The sequence below is a fragment of the Ursus maritimus genome, unplaced genomic scaffold (assembly GCF_017311325.1).
Source record: "Ursus maritimus isolate PB19 unplaced genomic scaffold, ASM1731132v1 scaffold_1, whole genome shotgun sequence".
NCBI lineage: Eukaryota > Metazoa > Chordata > Mammalia > Carnivora > Ursidae > Ursus > Ursus maritimus.
In genome coordinates this window covers 90930003-90947389 of record NW_024423343.1, presented here as the reverse complement: position 1 = coordinate 90947389, position 17387 = coordinate 90930003, and the positions used below count along the sequence as shown (strand labels likewise).

Genomic DNA, 17387 nt, shown 5'->3' with positions numbered 1-17387 from the left:
TGATAAACGAATTCAGTTAAGTCTCAGGATACAAAATCAATGTACAGATATCTGTCGCATTTTTTTTTTTCATTCTTTTTTGTTAAGATATCTCTATGCTCAGTGTGGAGCTCAAACTCAGAACTCAAGATCAAAGTCCCATCCTCTTCTGATTGAGACAGCCAGTACCCCATCTGTTGCATTTCTATATAACAATGATGAAACAGCTGAAAGAGAAATGAAGGGAACAATCCCATTTACAATTCCACCCAAAATAATAAGATACCTAGGAATAAACCTAACCAACGAGTTTAAAGACCTGTACTCTGAAAACTATAAAACACTGATAAAAGAAACAGAGGACACAGAGAAACGTTAAGACATTCCATGCTCATGAACTGAAGAACAAAGATTCTTAAAATCTCTAAACTATCCAAAGCAATCTACATATTTAATGCAATGCCTATCAAAATATCAACAGCATCTGTCGCAGAACTAGAACAAACAATCCTAAAATTTTATGAAAATACAGAAGACCCCTAGTGAAAGCAATCTTGAAAAAGAAAAGCAAAGCTGAAGGCATCACGATTCTGGATTTCAAGTTAAGTTACAAAGCTGTAGTAATCAAGAGCATAGTACCGGCACAAAAACAGACACAATAAATAGACACATAGATCAATGGAACAGAATAGAAAATCCAGAAATAAACCACCATCCTATGATCAATTAATCTTCAACAAAGAGAAAAAGAATATTCAATGGGAAAAGGAAAGTCACTTGGACAAATGTTGTTGGGAAATCTAAACAGTAACATGCAAAAGAATGAAAGTAAACCACTTTCTTACACCATACACAAAAATAAACTCAAAGTGGATTAAGGACCTAAATGTGAAACCTGAAACCATAAAAACACTAGAAGAGAAAACAGGCAATAACTACTTTGATATCGGCCATAGCAATTTCTCTTAGATATGCCTCCTGAAGTAAGGGAAACAAAAGCAAAAATCAACTACAGTGACTATATCAAAATAAAAAAGCTTCCGCATAGCAAAGGAAAACAATCAGCAAACTAAGATGCATCCTATGGAATGGGAGAGGATATTTACCAATGACATATTGGATAAGGGATTAGTATCCAAAGTATATAAAGAACTTATACAAATTCAACACCTAAAAAACAAACAATCCAATTAAAATCGGGCAGAAGACATGAACAGACATTTCTCCAAAGAAGACAAATAGATGGCCAACAGACACATGAAAAGATGCGGGGGACGCTTGGGTCGCTTAGTCAGTTAAATGTCCAACTTTTGATTTCGGCAAAGGTCATGATCTCAGGGTCATGAGATGAAGCCCCACACTGGGCTCCATGCTGGGTGTGGAGCCTGCTAAAGATTCCCTCTCTCCCTCTCCCTCTACTCCCCCACCTTGCTCACTAAAAAATAAAACATTAAAATGGATGCCCAATATCATTCATCATCAGGGAAATGCAAATCAAACTACAGTGAAATACCAACTTGCACTTATTAGAAGGGCTAAAACAAAAAAGACAAAAATCAACAAATGTTGGCTAGGACATAGAGAAAAAGGCACCCTCTTACACTGCTGTTGGGAATGAAAACTGGTGTAGTCACTGTGTAAAACAGTATGGAGTTTCCTCAAAAAGTTAAAAATGGAATTACCCCATGATCTAGCAATTGCACACTGAGTATTCATCCAAAAGATACAAGAACACTAATTCAAAGGGACACATGCAACCCTATGTTTATTGCAGCATTCTTTACAACAGCCAAATTATGTAAGCAGCCCAAAGGTCCATAGATAGATGAATGGATAAAGAAAATGTGTATACACACATGCACACGTGTGCGTGCACACACACATACACACGTGGGAATATTATTCAGCCATGGAAAGAATGAAATCCTGGGGTGCCTGGGTGGACAGTGAACATCTGCACTTGGCAAGCCTGATTACTGCTACTGATGATCAGAGATAAAATCAAGTTAAGATTTTATAAAAGGTAAGATGAATCAATCCCTTGCTTAGCACTGTAAATGACTACAGTGGAATATTCTGTATCCTTTCTTATATGGCAACACTGTTATTAATTTTAAGATAACATGAGAATTAAGAATAAAGGATCTCATGTTGAAATTTAGATTAGAATATTAAAATCATATTTTCTTCAGTTATATGACACATAAAAATTGTGGCAGAAGTAAATAAATAAGGCTACCACTTATTTGAGACATGAGGAAAATTCTTTCAAAATAAGGAATCAAATGTATATCAATGAAAAGCAAATCAATCACAGCTTCAGAGACAAAATTTTTACAAGGTTATTACAGTGTTCTCTGTTAAAAAATACTTGTATTAATCCGTCAGTTCATGTGTTGACATATAGCAATCACTTTAGAACCATGAGAAAGAACTTGATATCTAAATCCAGTAATTTTTTGAAGATATTCTTTAAGTAATGTCAGAAATTCAGTACTCAGATTCTGAACTGAGACCCTTTCAAGATGAGTTTTATATATATAACAAAGGAAGTAAAAAAGAAGCCTTCTTAAGAAAAGTTTTTTTTTTTTTTAAAGAAAAGTAAGAACTCACTTAAATGGTCATATAAAATGAAAAGGAAACATGCAAAAAGAAACAAAATGCTAATCACATCTTCCACCAGTTGCCAAAATGCCACTATTGACTAAAAATGGATCCTTAATGAGTTGGGTAGATAAGCTTTCATCAGTTAAAAAGTAAAAGACGGCCAACAAAGACTCAGATTGGGCTGGAGTATTACAGCGGAGATGGTAACAAGAATGTAAATCAAATAAGGCTGCAAAATGAATTTGTCATTTTAGAAAAAGACATGGAATCTTACCAAAAGTTAAAATTGCTGTTTAAATTTGCTTAGGCTGTAAAGAAAAATCTTGGGCTACTAAGGAATAAAAAAGAGAAAACCATTAATATTTTATTAATTAAAAATAAATTTTTATATGTTTAGAGAATATTTAGAGAGTTTTGTGTGTGTGTGTGTGTGTGTGTCCCCAAAAGAAACCACCCCATATCAAGATTGATACCTTTGGGTCCAAATATGTAATTTTCTTCCCTATGGCAGAATCTGTATAGATTGCTTCCATATTAGATAAAGTTACAGATAATTTCTCCTACAATGCAATGTCACATGAACCCCAGGGACGTATTATAGAAAGGTGAAATATATTTAGTTCCTGACATGTTTATTGGATAGGGATGCCCCTTGCTTTCCCAATATAAGTAAATATCTTATTGGATATCTTGTATGTTCTTTCTTCTTCTTTGTCTTCTACTAGAACTAATAATGGCTCCAAATTTCTTAAATCAATGTATGTATAAAAAAGGCTTGAAAGTGAATACCCTGTCAATTATTAGTTAAGGAATTCAGTTTTAATCCATGAAAAGAAATGAGATATGTCAAAATTATGGCATCATACGCTAGTCACAGTCCTCATTTATTAAATATTATCCATGTCAAAATAAAAAATTGACTCTGCTTTTGTAGAACCAGTTGAGTAGAGAAAATATAATAAATTGAAACTATAGAAAACTTAATGAAAATGTTATCTAAGAAAATCTTCCTAAAAAATAAATTCGAATTACGTTTAGAATCAAAATAAATGTCACTTGCAAAGTATTAATGACTATAACAATAACCACAAATAAAGGTCAATTTATATGAGGGTAATTCATATATATTTTCTAAGATTTTATTTATTTATTTGACAGAGATAGACAGCCAGCGAGAGAGGGAACACAAGCAGGGGGAGTGGGAGAGGAAGAAGCAGGCTCCCAGCGTAGGAGCCTGATGTGGGACTCGATCCCAGAATGCCGGGATCACGCGCTGAGCTGAAGGCAGACGCCTAACGACTGCGCTACCCAGGCGCCCCAGGACAATTCATATTTTAAGATCTAACAAGACTTGATTTTTAAATTACTGAAGTACTAGTGATATTAAAGTGATATTAAAGAGTTCATTAAATTCATAGTTGTTAATACAATGTAATAAACTAATAAGTTACAGAAAGTAACAAAATGTCAAAACATTAGAATAAAAAAGTACTAAGTTTTAGGAATAAATGTTAGAATAAAAACAGTAAGATAACCAACACAATCAATGATACATTTTGAAATAAACTAAAATATGGATTTTACATAAAAATGTATTAAAAGATGACAAGAATATTCAGCTAATGTTATTTATTCATTTCTGCTTTCTAATATTATTATAGTATTATAAGTAATACTATTTATCATTAATAACCTCAGTACTAATATTAATAAAAAGAAAAGAATCATTTCATTTGATGTGGTATTAAAAAGAAAACCACAAACCCCAAATGGCTTCATTAGGGGTTAGGGCCCCAAGTCAGTAAACTAAGATTTAATGCAAAACCTAAGATTTAATATCTAATAGTTTCTATACCCCATTAAATGTCACCTTCAACCAGTCAACATGGGAATTTACTGGTCAGCATTAAGAAATTTACTCATAGACCCCTCCTATTCCCCTTAGGAGAACAACCCTTCCTAAAAGAATGAATTCTTTACTAATAATTTCCTTCTTTCCACTCCCTTTCTACCTTTAACCACCTTTGTTTTTCTGTAGCCCTCTGGAGCTCCCCTCTACTTGCTAGATGGGATGCCACCTGATTCATCAATCAATTAATAAAGCCAATTGGATCCTGAAAATTTACTCAGTTGAATTTTTGTTATTTAACAGATTTGGTGGCAGCAGTGGGATCTGAAGTGAATTACGGAACATTTGGAGACAATGAGAAACACAGGCATTGTACCCTGCAAAGCCTCTGACTACACTGTCTTTGTTGCCATTTGCAGGGGCCGTGGGTAAATTCTCTTGGCTCAGAGCTCTACTTTTTATTTTGCATTCAAGAACCTGATTGAATTGGATTTCCTTGAAGGACAGGTCTGTTTGAGAGGGCAGATGGTTTGCCTAGAGCCCAAATGAACTGGCCTATTTGCCCAGATTCAAGCCCCTACCTTTTCAGACCACAGTTCCCCAGGTAGAAGACCCTTGCAAGTGCCAAATGAATTTTTGTGATGTGCATCGGATTTTGTGGCCAGGATGCAGTAACTTCTCTTGGTTACTACCAATACATTAAGGTGTGCAACTGCATTTGTCTTGCTTTGTGTAGATAAAGGCTATCGCTAATAGGTATCTCAAAGGCCTATAAGCTGCAAAAACTGATGAGCCTTGGCTGAGCGTTTAGAGGCTGCTTGAGTGCATGACACCTCAAGAAGATTCCTGTGATAAAGTTGGTCACAGAATAGGTTAAATTAACACTAGTTCACCCACCAACTCAAGAAAACTTCTGTGCAACAAAGTACACTGTAAAACATGCACAATCCCCAACCCAGCAGCACATCTTTTTTAATCTTAGCTCGACTCCAAGAAATCCAAAGCCTTAGGGAATGGGATCCTTCTGAAGAGTCAAGCACAACACCTTGCGGCACATCTGCTTATTTTATGTCTAAGAACTGTAGTCCCGGAAGTTACAGATATCTAGCAGAAACAGCAAAATTTTAATAAGCTGGTCTTCTGCCCTAAGGAACTTGGGTTGGTAACTATCAGGTTGTGGGGGGGAGGCAAAATAAGGCCAGACAGAAAAGTGGGTTAATTCCATTTGCAGCCAGGGTCCTACCAAACTGATGTGAACCCTCAGGAGAATTACAACTTAGAAATACAATGGCCATAATGGGGAGCATCCCAATTAGATAAGATCATTTAAGAAGTGCCTAGGAAAGTGAGGGTCCCTAAATTAAACAGAATGGGATACCTGTTTTAATTAGCAAGCAGAAGCCTCCAAAAGGTTCCAAAATTCCAAAGTAGTTTCATTTATAGATTCATTTCAAAAGGCTAACAGAAAATTAAAGAAGAGATATCTAAAAGACAAACATAACTCCTGCTTCCCTCTTTCCTCCTTTGAGTACTCATTCTACTAATCCTCTGTCTCGATTGTTTTTCCACTCTGAAAAGACTACACAACTATAAACAAAATGTGGACAAGTTAATGGACTTACAGACATCCCCATCTCTACCTTCAAACGAGGGCCCCCATATGGGCCCCTCCCAGAGTTGATGAAACTGAGGAGTTTTCTGGTTAACTGCTCTGTTCTTACCTTAAACAACCAATTGGAAACTCTGGTAGGTACCTTAGCTTGCAGAGGGGATCCTGGAAAAACCAGCAATTGGTTAAAATTCTTAATAGTATCAGTTCTTTCCCAATCTCTGTAGTTCCCAGGTGAGAGAGGAAAATAAAATTTCACATTGTCCTGTCCTTTCTAAATCCAAGCCCATTGGTCATTGATCTTTCTCTCCCAGAGATCAATAGTTATTGTCTTCTTCCTTGTTTAGTTTTGCATAACTGGGTTTGACTTTCTGCAGATTCAGGTTGTTTGTTCTTTCTTTTGGCTATCACTGGGAGGAATTCCGTATCAGGTGATGGTAGTATCCTTTCAGCGTCTTTGGGGATCCCTCTTACACCAAAGTGGGGGTTATTCAATACTGCCAGGCAGTATTGCCAAATATTTTAAATATCTAAAATTAGAACCATGCATCCAGAAGGAAAGAATAGGATAAAGTAGTTGGATAGGTAGACCAACCTATGATGTCATTTAAGTTACAACCCAATTCTCTGAGAAATTAAAAGCAACTGTCCTTATTTTACAAATCTTTACAAAACTAGAAATGTAGCTCTAGAGGCAATTTAAAGTTCACTTATTCCTTTACCAATCCCAAAACTTTTCCTTTTTATCTTACAGGGCTAATAAATTATTGGCTTTAGGAAAACAAAGTCCTTCTTGGAGGAACTTGCATTCTTTCTCTGTCCCTTAAAGTAATACAACTTATCATACCTTTAAAATGGCTTTAGAAAGGACAGGACAATGTGAGAATGAAGGGAAAAAAGAGGTCTTTTAAAAATATAAACTGCTAAAAGGGCTTTGTGCCCAAACTCTAGCACAGCCTCCTTAAGATTAACTCCAGTAACAAATACACATCTTAAAAATCTTCTCCACAACAGTCAGTAACTATACGGTCCTTACATCTGTCTGTGTGTGTGTCCAAATATGTATCTTGTAAATGTGTGGTATTTTTCCACCCATGGATAGTACTGCCAATTAATTTGTAAAAGAGCTCTATTTAGTTGGCTTGAAGACAAGCACTTTTAAGACTGGGCATTCTAGGGATGCCTGGGTGGCTCAGTCAGACGTCTGCACTCAGATCATGATCCTGGGCTCCTGGGATCGAGTCCCACAGCGGGCTCCTTGCTCAGCGGGGAGCCTGCTTCTCCCTCTGCCTGCTGCTCCCTCTGCCTTTTTGTACGGGCTCTCTCTCTGACAAATAAAAAAAATCTTAAAAAAAAAAAAAAAGAAGATTGGGCATTCTAAAACTCTTGGACAGAAATTAACTCAAATGTTCTTCAAGTTCATATTATCTGGGAAAATATTCAGTTGTTGGTTTAATTAGAATGGACATATCTTTATAGTAATCAGCATTAAAATTAAAACTTTGATTCTGTGTGGGTACTTGAAATTCAAGTTGATGTGATCTCCCTTACAAAATTAAAAAGAAAAAAAAAGCTTCAGAGAATGACTGAATTTGTTGTCTCATAAGGTTTTTCTGGGTAACCTAAGCATAATTAAGAACAATTAAACTGAAGAGGTATAAATAAAATTTAAAATTTTAGGTAAACTTTCAGGTAGTCTCCCAAATCTTTTGGTAAATTAAAACCTTAAAGTTCATTGAGTTACGTTAAGTGATGACTTAAGTTAAATTCACTAAATATTTAGATAATTTTCAAATAAGATAAAATACTAAAACACTGATAACTGAACATAGGTTAATCTAGTTTTGGCTTGCTTATTACAGAGAAACTAAAAATAAATGTGGGTCTGTTAGCAAACATGTTTGTGCTTTATTGAAAGACTGAATTATGAAGAAGCACATGTTTCTAAAAATTATGACATCTATTCATAAATTTGCCAATCTAAAGATTGCTGGTTTAACAGACAGTTCATAATTGCTTATTTATTAGCGTTAAGTATAAACTAAAATTTCTAGAGTTCAGAAATATAGTAAATGTAAATAAGTACTGGAAATACTGAGGGAAACAACTGCATGCAATGAGAGCAGGATGTGTGTTTTTGGTTAAAAAAAAAGTATGAGGAATAAAGATGCATTTTTTTGTTATAGTTGTTGAGGGAAAGGAAAATAATTTTGTCCTAAAGTGATCCTGGTTGTTTAAAGAAGCAAAATATAGGGCAAGATCTAAATGTAAAAAAGAAAGTTGTAGGTTTGTGGAAAAAGAATCTTTGAAAAGGAATTTTAATGTGTGGTCAAGCTGGCCAAGACTGGAATAAATTTAATTAAAAATGTTTCAAAGTAAGCTGGTCCAAAATTAGGATTTGGTTTTCTCCTTATTAAAAAAGACAAAGTTTTCTTGGACTACAGGTCTGCTCTTGATAGGAAATTGTAGAAACTTTTCTCCCCCCTTAATCTATTAAGTAATCTGCCTAGAAAACAAGATTCTGGGTTTCATCAAAATAATTTTCTGTGTCTTTATCAGGTCTCTGATTACTTAAGAAAGCCGAACTCTATTAAGAAAAGCTAAGTTTTTGTTTTGTTTTGTTTTACATCTATTTAACTTTCTGCATTTGCCTGCAGTCTTTCACTGTCACCATGGTTAGGTGGACAACTAAGTATTGTTTCATAGTGACCTATGATCTCATCTGACCAAGTGTTTTTTAAAACCCTTTCATTTTTTTGACAAACTTCCCAAATCAAATTCTAAATAAATCTTTTTGACCTGAAAGAAACTTTGGGATTTTTTTCCAGAGGGTCCCCTGGAACACTCTAAAGGATCTATTAAACTAATTAGGCTTATTCGCTATGCTAAATTACATGGGAAGCCTTGTCAAATAAGAAGTAGTACTAAGGGGTGCCTGGGTGGCTCAGTCTGTTAAGCATCTGCCTTCAGCTCAGGTCACGATCCTGGAGTCCTGGGATAGCGCCCCACATTGGGCTCCCTGCTCAGAGGGGAGTCTGCATATCTCTCCCTCTGCCCCTCCCCTTGTTCATGTCCCCCCCAAATTACTCGCTCTCAAATAAAATCTTTTTTATTTTTTAAAGAAGTAATACTAAATTTACTTTATGTTATATTTGTAAAACTGTTGGCACATGGGGAAAAAGTCCATTCTGCTTCTGCAGAAAATTGACCGATTGTCAGATTTTGGCCATCCTGATGTCTTTGTAACATGGCAGTAATCTGCTCCCAAGTCAGAGAAATTACGATAAGTACACAATGGCTGTAAATTAAATAAGCAGTCAGGGCTAGAGGAAAACCAAGATAGCCACTTGGTTCTTCTTGGCTCCCTGGCAAGCCCCACTTATTGATTTTTACATTCCTTCAACCAGCATAATGCATTTAAGATGACTCAAATTACAAAAAGACACTGGTGGGGAAACTTCTATAATAATGCAACAACAGTCTACCAGCAATGTCTGACTTGTCAGGTCCATAATTCTGGAAAAACTATTTTTGTTTCTAGAGGCCTCAGACTCCTCCTCTGGACCCTTTGAACACATATAGCGGGACTTCATTCATCTGCCACTTAGTATGGGTTATCAATTATGTTCTTATTATTGTACATATGTTTTCTAGATGGGTTGAAGCCTTTTCCTGTGGCTAGGCTGATGTCCTCACATTGGCAAAGAAACTGTTAAGAAAATGTGTTTCCCACTTGGGGGTATGACTTGTATAATCTCCAGTTACTGAGGCACCTACTTCACTGGGCAAATCATATAAGCCTTAATGAAAACCTTACAAACTTCTTGGAATCCATCAGTACATAACCGTCTGCTGATCCATTGTTGTCTCATGCTAGTATGACAGCCTACTATAAGTCTCTAATGTTTTATACTTAAGTCTGTCAACAACAGCTTAAAAAAAGCCTTCCTAGATCCCAATTCAAAGGAATGTGTTGACCATAGTCTAGAGACTGGGTATTCGAGAAACAACAAAAAAGGAAGACAGCACTCAAGTCCTTGGGTGGGAAGGGAACTTACCAAGTGCTCCTGACCACTAACAATGTTGTAAAACTAAAACATAAATTGAGCCTTGGGTACACATCTCACATCTAAAGAAGGCTCTACCTGACACCTGGTCCTATATAGATGTTGGATATCTCCAAATCAAATTGATGAGGAAGAGAAGTAGCTGACATAAGGAAGACTGCTTCTGCACAAGAGGACATATTAAAGCTTCATACTTTAACTGAACATGATACCCTTTCTCCTTCTTTTCCTTTCCTTTATTCTGGCACTGGACTAGAAAGATAACAACCTCAACTATATCTCCCAGGCCAGTGCTAAGGGGGGCAATGATTAGAATTTAGAGCACACTTTTATTTCAGGCTGGGAAAAAAGCAAAATGAAATCTCATTGGTCAACTCCCCTGAATTTTCATCATGAGTCAGAAAAGACCTACCAGGAGGGTTTCAAGATTTAGGATTCACTTCTTTGGGCAGGTCCCCACTTCCCTGGTTAAGGATAAATGTAAATAAGTTTATTATCAGGAACTTTTTCTTAATTCCTGAAACTATTGCAGAATCTGATGCTAAAGCAATAGCTGCCAACAAAGATTCTTAGACCCTCTGGCCAAAAGAGTTCTTGGTAATACAATAGCTCTTGATATCTTTTACCTGAGTGAGGAGCTATGTGCTGTAGCCAACACCATGTGCTATACTTGGATTAACAATTCCGTGGAAGTTGAAACTCAGTTACGTAAAACCACCAAGCAAGTCATTTGGCTTAAAAGAACGACTCCTTCAGGAAGGTCTTATTTCACTTGTTTGATTTTGTTTTGGGTCTTGGGAACCATGACTTCGAAGTACACTTGGAACAGTGCGAATTAACCTGTTAATAGTAATCATAATAATGTTCCTGGTGTTTATAGTTTCTCAAAAGTTTTAAACGCATGTCTGCAGCCACTAACCACCAAACAAATGATCTCCCTAAGATGAAATGGCAAAAGAACTAAGAAAACGATCAACTTACAAATTTTGAACCTGTGAATATCACAGAGGTCAAGTAAAAACATCATGACCTATGAATACCACACAAAGGAACAACTGTAAGAACTTCAGAGGAGTAGCTGAGAGTGGCACTAATGCCTTAAATTCTGGTCACATCTCAGTTAAGCTCAGAGTATGATCAAAAGGAGCTAACTGTTCCAAAGAAAACTACAGACTCCAAAATGGCATCACTTAGCATAAGGTCCCAAGTCAATAAACCAAGACTTAATACCTAACCTAACTATACAGTTTCAAACCCCATTAAATGTCACTTTTAACCAGTCAATGTGGGAATTTCCTGGTCAACACTGGGAAATTTACTGGTAGACCCCTTCTGATCCTCTTAGGAGGGAGGCCTTGCCTAAAATAATGAATTCTTTACTAATAATTCCCTTCTTTCCACTCCCTTTCTACCTTTAAAAAATTTCTTTCTCTGTAGCCCTTTGGAGTTCCCCTCTACTTGCTAGACGGGATGCTGCCTGATTCATCAATCAATTAATAAAGCTAATTAGATCTTTAAATTTTACTCAGTTGAATTTTTGTTAACAGTTGAAACTTAAGACATGGAATAAAAAGGCCTTGGGTAGCAAAAACAATTACAAGCAGACACAAAACTTAAAATAGTCTGAGATTTAAGTAAACGACCTAACTTTTCTCAGTAGTTGATAACCTTGAATAAATGAAAAAAGGTTAAATGATCCTTAGTATACAATGTTTAAAGACACAGCAACATATAGAAATTATATGAAAAAAAAATCTTCCTTTCAAAATTGTTACGATAAAAAAAATTGGATGTTTGGCAGTCCTAAAAACTTTGACTCTCAAGAAACATCTCATTTCCTATAGGCTTAAATGCATAAAATTTCACATGAAAATATCATCATCAAAAGATTTACTCTAGCTTAACATTCTAAATTAGCTTTAGAGCTTGAGAGAAGGAGAATGAGATTAGAACTTGAAAAAAAATGCCAAGATTGAATTATTCTCCTGAAACCTTTTGGATCACTTACGAGTAAAATTAGGTTAACATTAAGAAAGATACATACTTCACATAACTGTAATATACAAAAAAAGGACACTAAGAATCTACAAAAACATTTCTTAAACTTTTTATAAGCAACGTAACCCTTTTCAAATAAAACATCACACAGAAACTCAACATTTGTAAAGCACAAAAGTGAGACGGCTATGGCTGAGGTAAAGGAGGGAACTCAACCGCATACCATCAGTTTCAACCACAGTTATGGGAAATAGAGCTCTGGGAAATACAGTGTATAAACCACGGAACATAAATCAGTCAATAAACTAAATTTTCCTTTTTCAATGTTGGTTTTCTACTTACTTCTACAAGGCTTACTTCAAATCTACTCCTCCAGAAAGCCTTCCAACTTAATCAAATCAGAATGGTTCCACCCATGAAAGTGCTATAGAATTCATACATGAAAACTTCATTTCTAACATTTCCAATATCCTACATTTTACATATATTACAGAGAGAGATATACTTGCCAATCTTCCATTTTTGAATAAAAGTTTCTCAGAGAATAGTTACCTTTCTTAATCCACATCCCTAAGAACTTACCAAACAGAAGATGCTCAATAACATTTGTTGAAAACAGAAGGTTAAAGGTAGGTTAATCAATGTCTAAAGGAAAAAAATGGCTTTAAAATGTTCTAATGTAAGAAAAATAAGACCTGGACTGATAAGAATTCCTAGCTGCTCTCTATGAAAAGTTGGGTGCTTCTACTAGGGAAAACACTATGAAGGTTCCTCAAAAAATTAAAAATAGAATTACCACATCATCTAGTAATCCACTATTCAGTATTTACACAAAGAAAACAAAATTATTTACAATAGCCAAAGCTGAAAGCAACCTATGTGTCTGTCCATCAATTGATGAGTGAATAAGGAAGATGTGTTATATATGTTTATCTTGGAATATTACTCAGCCATAAAAAAAAATGAAATCTTGCCATTCAGAACAACATGCATGGATCTAAAGAGTATTGTGCGTAATGAATAAGTCAGACAGAGAAAGAAAAATACCATATGATTTCACTTATGTCTGGAAGATCAAAAACAAAACAAACAGAAAGCAGAAATAGACCCATAAAAACAGAGAACTAATCATTTGTTAGAGGGAAGAGGGATGGGGAAAGAGGTAAATGGTTGAATGGGAGTAGAAGGTACAGACTTCCAGTTAAGGAGGGACTAAGCCATGAGGAGGAAAGGGATGGCACAGGGAATATAGTCAATGGTATTGTAATAGCATTGTAAGGTGAAAGACAGTAGCTATACTTGCGGTGAGCACAGCATAACACAAAGAGTTGATGAATCACTATGCTCTACAACTGACGTAACATTGTATGCCAACTATACGTCAATTAAAAAATTTTTGGTCCAGCAGCCAGGTACACAGCAGCCACAGTATGTCACGCACATCTGACAGGCCACGCACAGCCACATATCCCCAGCTTCACTCCTATGTCCTCTCAGCTGCCAGGTGCACAGCTGCCACCGTGCGCCACATCCAACCACAGCACTGGGCCCAGTGGCACACAGTGGCCAATCACACACCCCCAGTCACCCTTGTGCACCTGTAGCCATTGTAGTGCTTCAGAGAATCTGGCATAGGATTAGTGGCTCAGAGCAAATTTTACACACACCACAGCCCTGTTTCCAATTTCCCCGGCAGGCTTGCCCCATCAGAACTAGCCTGCTTGGGTCTCACTGACACCATGAGAGCAAGCACAACCCACAACAGGCTGATAGTCAGTGCTGATGACTGAACGAAAAGGAAAAGTAATTCACACAAAACAGCAGGGTATAAGAAATACAAATAGGATGCTCTTCTGAAGTGTCAGGTTCTGGTGAACAGGGAACACTGCATGCAAGGCACTCCAGGAACTTTTCTTCATAGTCACTACTCCGAAGAGCAGAAGACACAGAAACAGAAAGAGATAGGCAGACAAAATGAGGAGACAGTGAAATTCATCCAAGATAAAAGAAAAGGACAAGGCTACAGCCAGAGATCTAAGTGAAACAGATATAAATAACATGACTAATAGAGAATTCAAAGCAATGATCATAAGGATACTCACTGAACTTGAGAAAAGAGTGGAAGACATGAGTAAGTCCCTTAACACTCGATGCGGAATAACATAGCAGATAAAGGGCACAATAACCAAAATGAGAAACACACTTGATGGAATGAATGCAGGATAGAAGAAGCAGAGGAACGAATTAGCAACCTAGAAGACAGAATAATGGAAAGTAAGCAAGCTGAACAAAACAGAGAAAAGAATGATGCAAAATGAAAACAGATTTAGGGAACTCAGTGACTCCATCAAATGTAGTAACATTCATATTACAGCAGTCCCTGAAGGAGAAGAGAGAGAAAAGGCGGTGGGAAATTTATCTGAAGAAACAATATCTGAATATTTCCCTAATCTGGGGAAGGAAACACATATCCAGATCTAGGAAGCAAAGAGAACTCCCATCAAAATCAACAAAAGTAGACCCACACCAAGACATATTGAATTAAATTGGTGAGATACAGTGATAAAGAAAAAATGTTAAAAACAGCAAGACAAAAGAAGTCAGTAATTACAAGGGAAAACCCAGAAGGCAATCAGGAGATTTTTCAACAGAAACTCTGAAAGCCAAAGGGGACTGGCATGATATAGTCAAAGTGCTGAGTGGCAAAAATCTGTAGCCAAGAATACTCTATCCGGCAAGACTATCATTCAGGATAGAAGAAGTGATAAAGAGTTTCCCAGACAAACAAAAACTAGAGGAGTTCATAACCACTAAATCAGCACTGCAAGAAATATTATAGGGGACTCACCGAGTGAAAAGGAGAGTCTAAAAGTGACAGCATATAGGTAGGAAACAAAAAACCAGAAAAAAAAAAAGATTATTTTTGTAAAAAAGCAGTCAAGGAACTCACCAAAAAAAAAAAAAAAAAAGAAAAAGGATTTAAAACATAATAACATACCTAAAATGTCAGAAGGAAAGAAGTAAAGAATGGGTTGAAACTTAAACAACCATCATCTTAATATAGACATCTATATATATGCATAAGAGGATATACACAAACCTAATGCTTACTATATATTAAAAACCAGGACCCCTGGGTAGCTCAATGGGGTAAGCATCCATCTCTTTTTTTTTTTTAATTTTTTTTATTATATTATGTTAGTCACCATATAGTACATCCCTGGTTTCCGATATAAAGCTTGATGTAAGCATCCATCTCTTGATTTCAGCTCAGGTCATGATTTAAGGATCGTGGGACTGAACCCTGTGTCAGGCTCCAAGCTCAGTGGAGAGTCTGTTTGAGATACTCTCTCTCCCTCTGCCCCTCCCTGACACACACACACTCTCTCTCTAAAATAAACAAATAAATCTTAAAAAAAAAGAACACCACTAAGAAATATGCAATGAATAAAGAGAAAGATAGCACTAAGAAAATCAGCAAAGCATGAAAGAGTAAAGATAAGAAAGGATCAGAGAAAATCCTCAGAAACCAGAAGACAAATAATAAAATGTAATAAATACATATTTATCAATAATTATTTTGAATGTAAACAGACTAAAGCCCCCAATCAAAAGACATAGGGTGACAGAATTGATAAAAAAAAAAAAAAGACCCATCTATATGCTGCCTACAAGAGACACATTTTAGATCTAAAGACACCTGCAGATTGAAAGTGGGGGGACAGAGTAACATCTATCATACAAACGGACGTCAAAAGAAAGCCAGAGTAGCAATACTTACCAGATAAGTAGACATTAAAACAAAAATTATAACAAGAGACAAAGAATGACACTATATAATAATAAAGGGGGCTAACCAAGAAAAAGACATAAAATTGTAAATATTTACGCATCCAATATAGGAGCATCCAAATGCATAAACCAGTAACAAACTTAAAGGAACTAATTGATAATGATACACGAGTACTAGAGGACTTTAACACCCCACTTACATCAAGGGACAGATCACCTAAACAGAAAATCAATAAGGAAACAATGGCTATGAAAGACACACTGGAAAAAAAGGATTTCACAGATATATTCAGAACATTCCATCCTAAAACAGCAGAATACACCTTTCCATGTGCACAAGGAACATTCTCCAGAATACATCATGTATTAGCCCACAAAAGAAACCTCAATAAATTCAACCAGATTGAAGTAATACCGTGCATATTTTCTGACCATAACAGTATGAAATTTTTATGTATATTCACAATTATTGTCCACTTCCCCATGCAGCTGTGGCCTCTTTGGGCTTTTAAATTCTGAGGAAACTTAAGTCCGTTATTAGAAAAGGGAAAACAGATTATGGTGTAATATTTAATTTTGACCAGTCTTCTGATTTTAAATAATTTCTATTCATTAAGAACATTCCATTTAGTAAAAACTGGTGTGGCAGGAATGTTTGCAACATCCTCCTTACAATATACTTGGAAGTCTTAATGTATAATAATGGTGCCTTAAGGTTCCATAATAGAAGCAGAGTCTTTCAAGTGCTTAGGTGGACTGTAAATATTAAATTCCAGAAGGATGCTTTGTGTCTGCTTGTATCTGCATAGGGTTTAACTCACCACTGCTGACACCTCTGCTTTTCAATTTGAATTTTTTCCAAGATTATTGAGCGAACACTGTAATAACCCAGCTGTATGAAACAGCAAGAGCTCTGAACAAAATAACATCAGCTTCCAAAGAAATCACATAAACTTCTTTAAAACTGAAAGGCAATCAATTGCATTCGTACTTTGCTAGTGTTCTAGATTAAAAAAAAAAAAAATCACGCTAAAAGATGACTTAAAGGAAAGCAGAAAGAGTCTATGCTAGATTTTTTAATAAAGTGCATTAAAAGATCCCCTAACCCCAAAGCCCACTAAAAGGAATCTTTTCTCCTTTACCTCTGTGCCCAGAATAACTGAAGGTGGATAGTAGTAGGCTGATTTAAAGTACTGGTGACTGCTAAGAGGTACTACTTGATGCGTACCAATGGTTTCAAGTCAATGACAACAAAAACATTAATAAGAAAAAAGAAGTTCTGGGGCGCCTGGGTGGCACAGTGGTTAAGCGTCTGCCTTGGGCTCAGGGCGTGATCCTGGCGTTATGGGATCGAGCCCCACATCAGGCTCCTCCGCTATGAGCCTGCTTCTTCCTCTCCCACTCCCCCTGCTTGTGTTCCCTCTCTCGCTGGCTGTCTCTATCTCTGTCGAATAAATAAATAAAATCTTTAAAAAAAAAAAAGAAA

General features: G+C 36.2%; 1 protein-coding gene across 1 annotated transcript in view; it reads right to left on the bottom strand.

The window, feature by feature from the left end:
- Positions 1-17387, bottom strand: part of ZRANB3 (zinc finger RANBP2-type containing 3) — a 302057-nt gene that overhangs the window by 156870 nt on the left and 127800 nt on the right. The gene's annotated exons all lie outside the window — the stretch shown is intronic.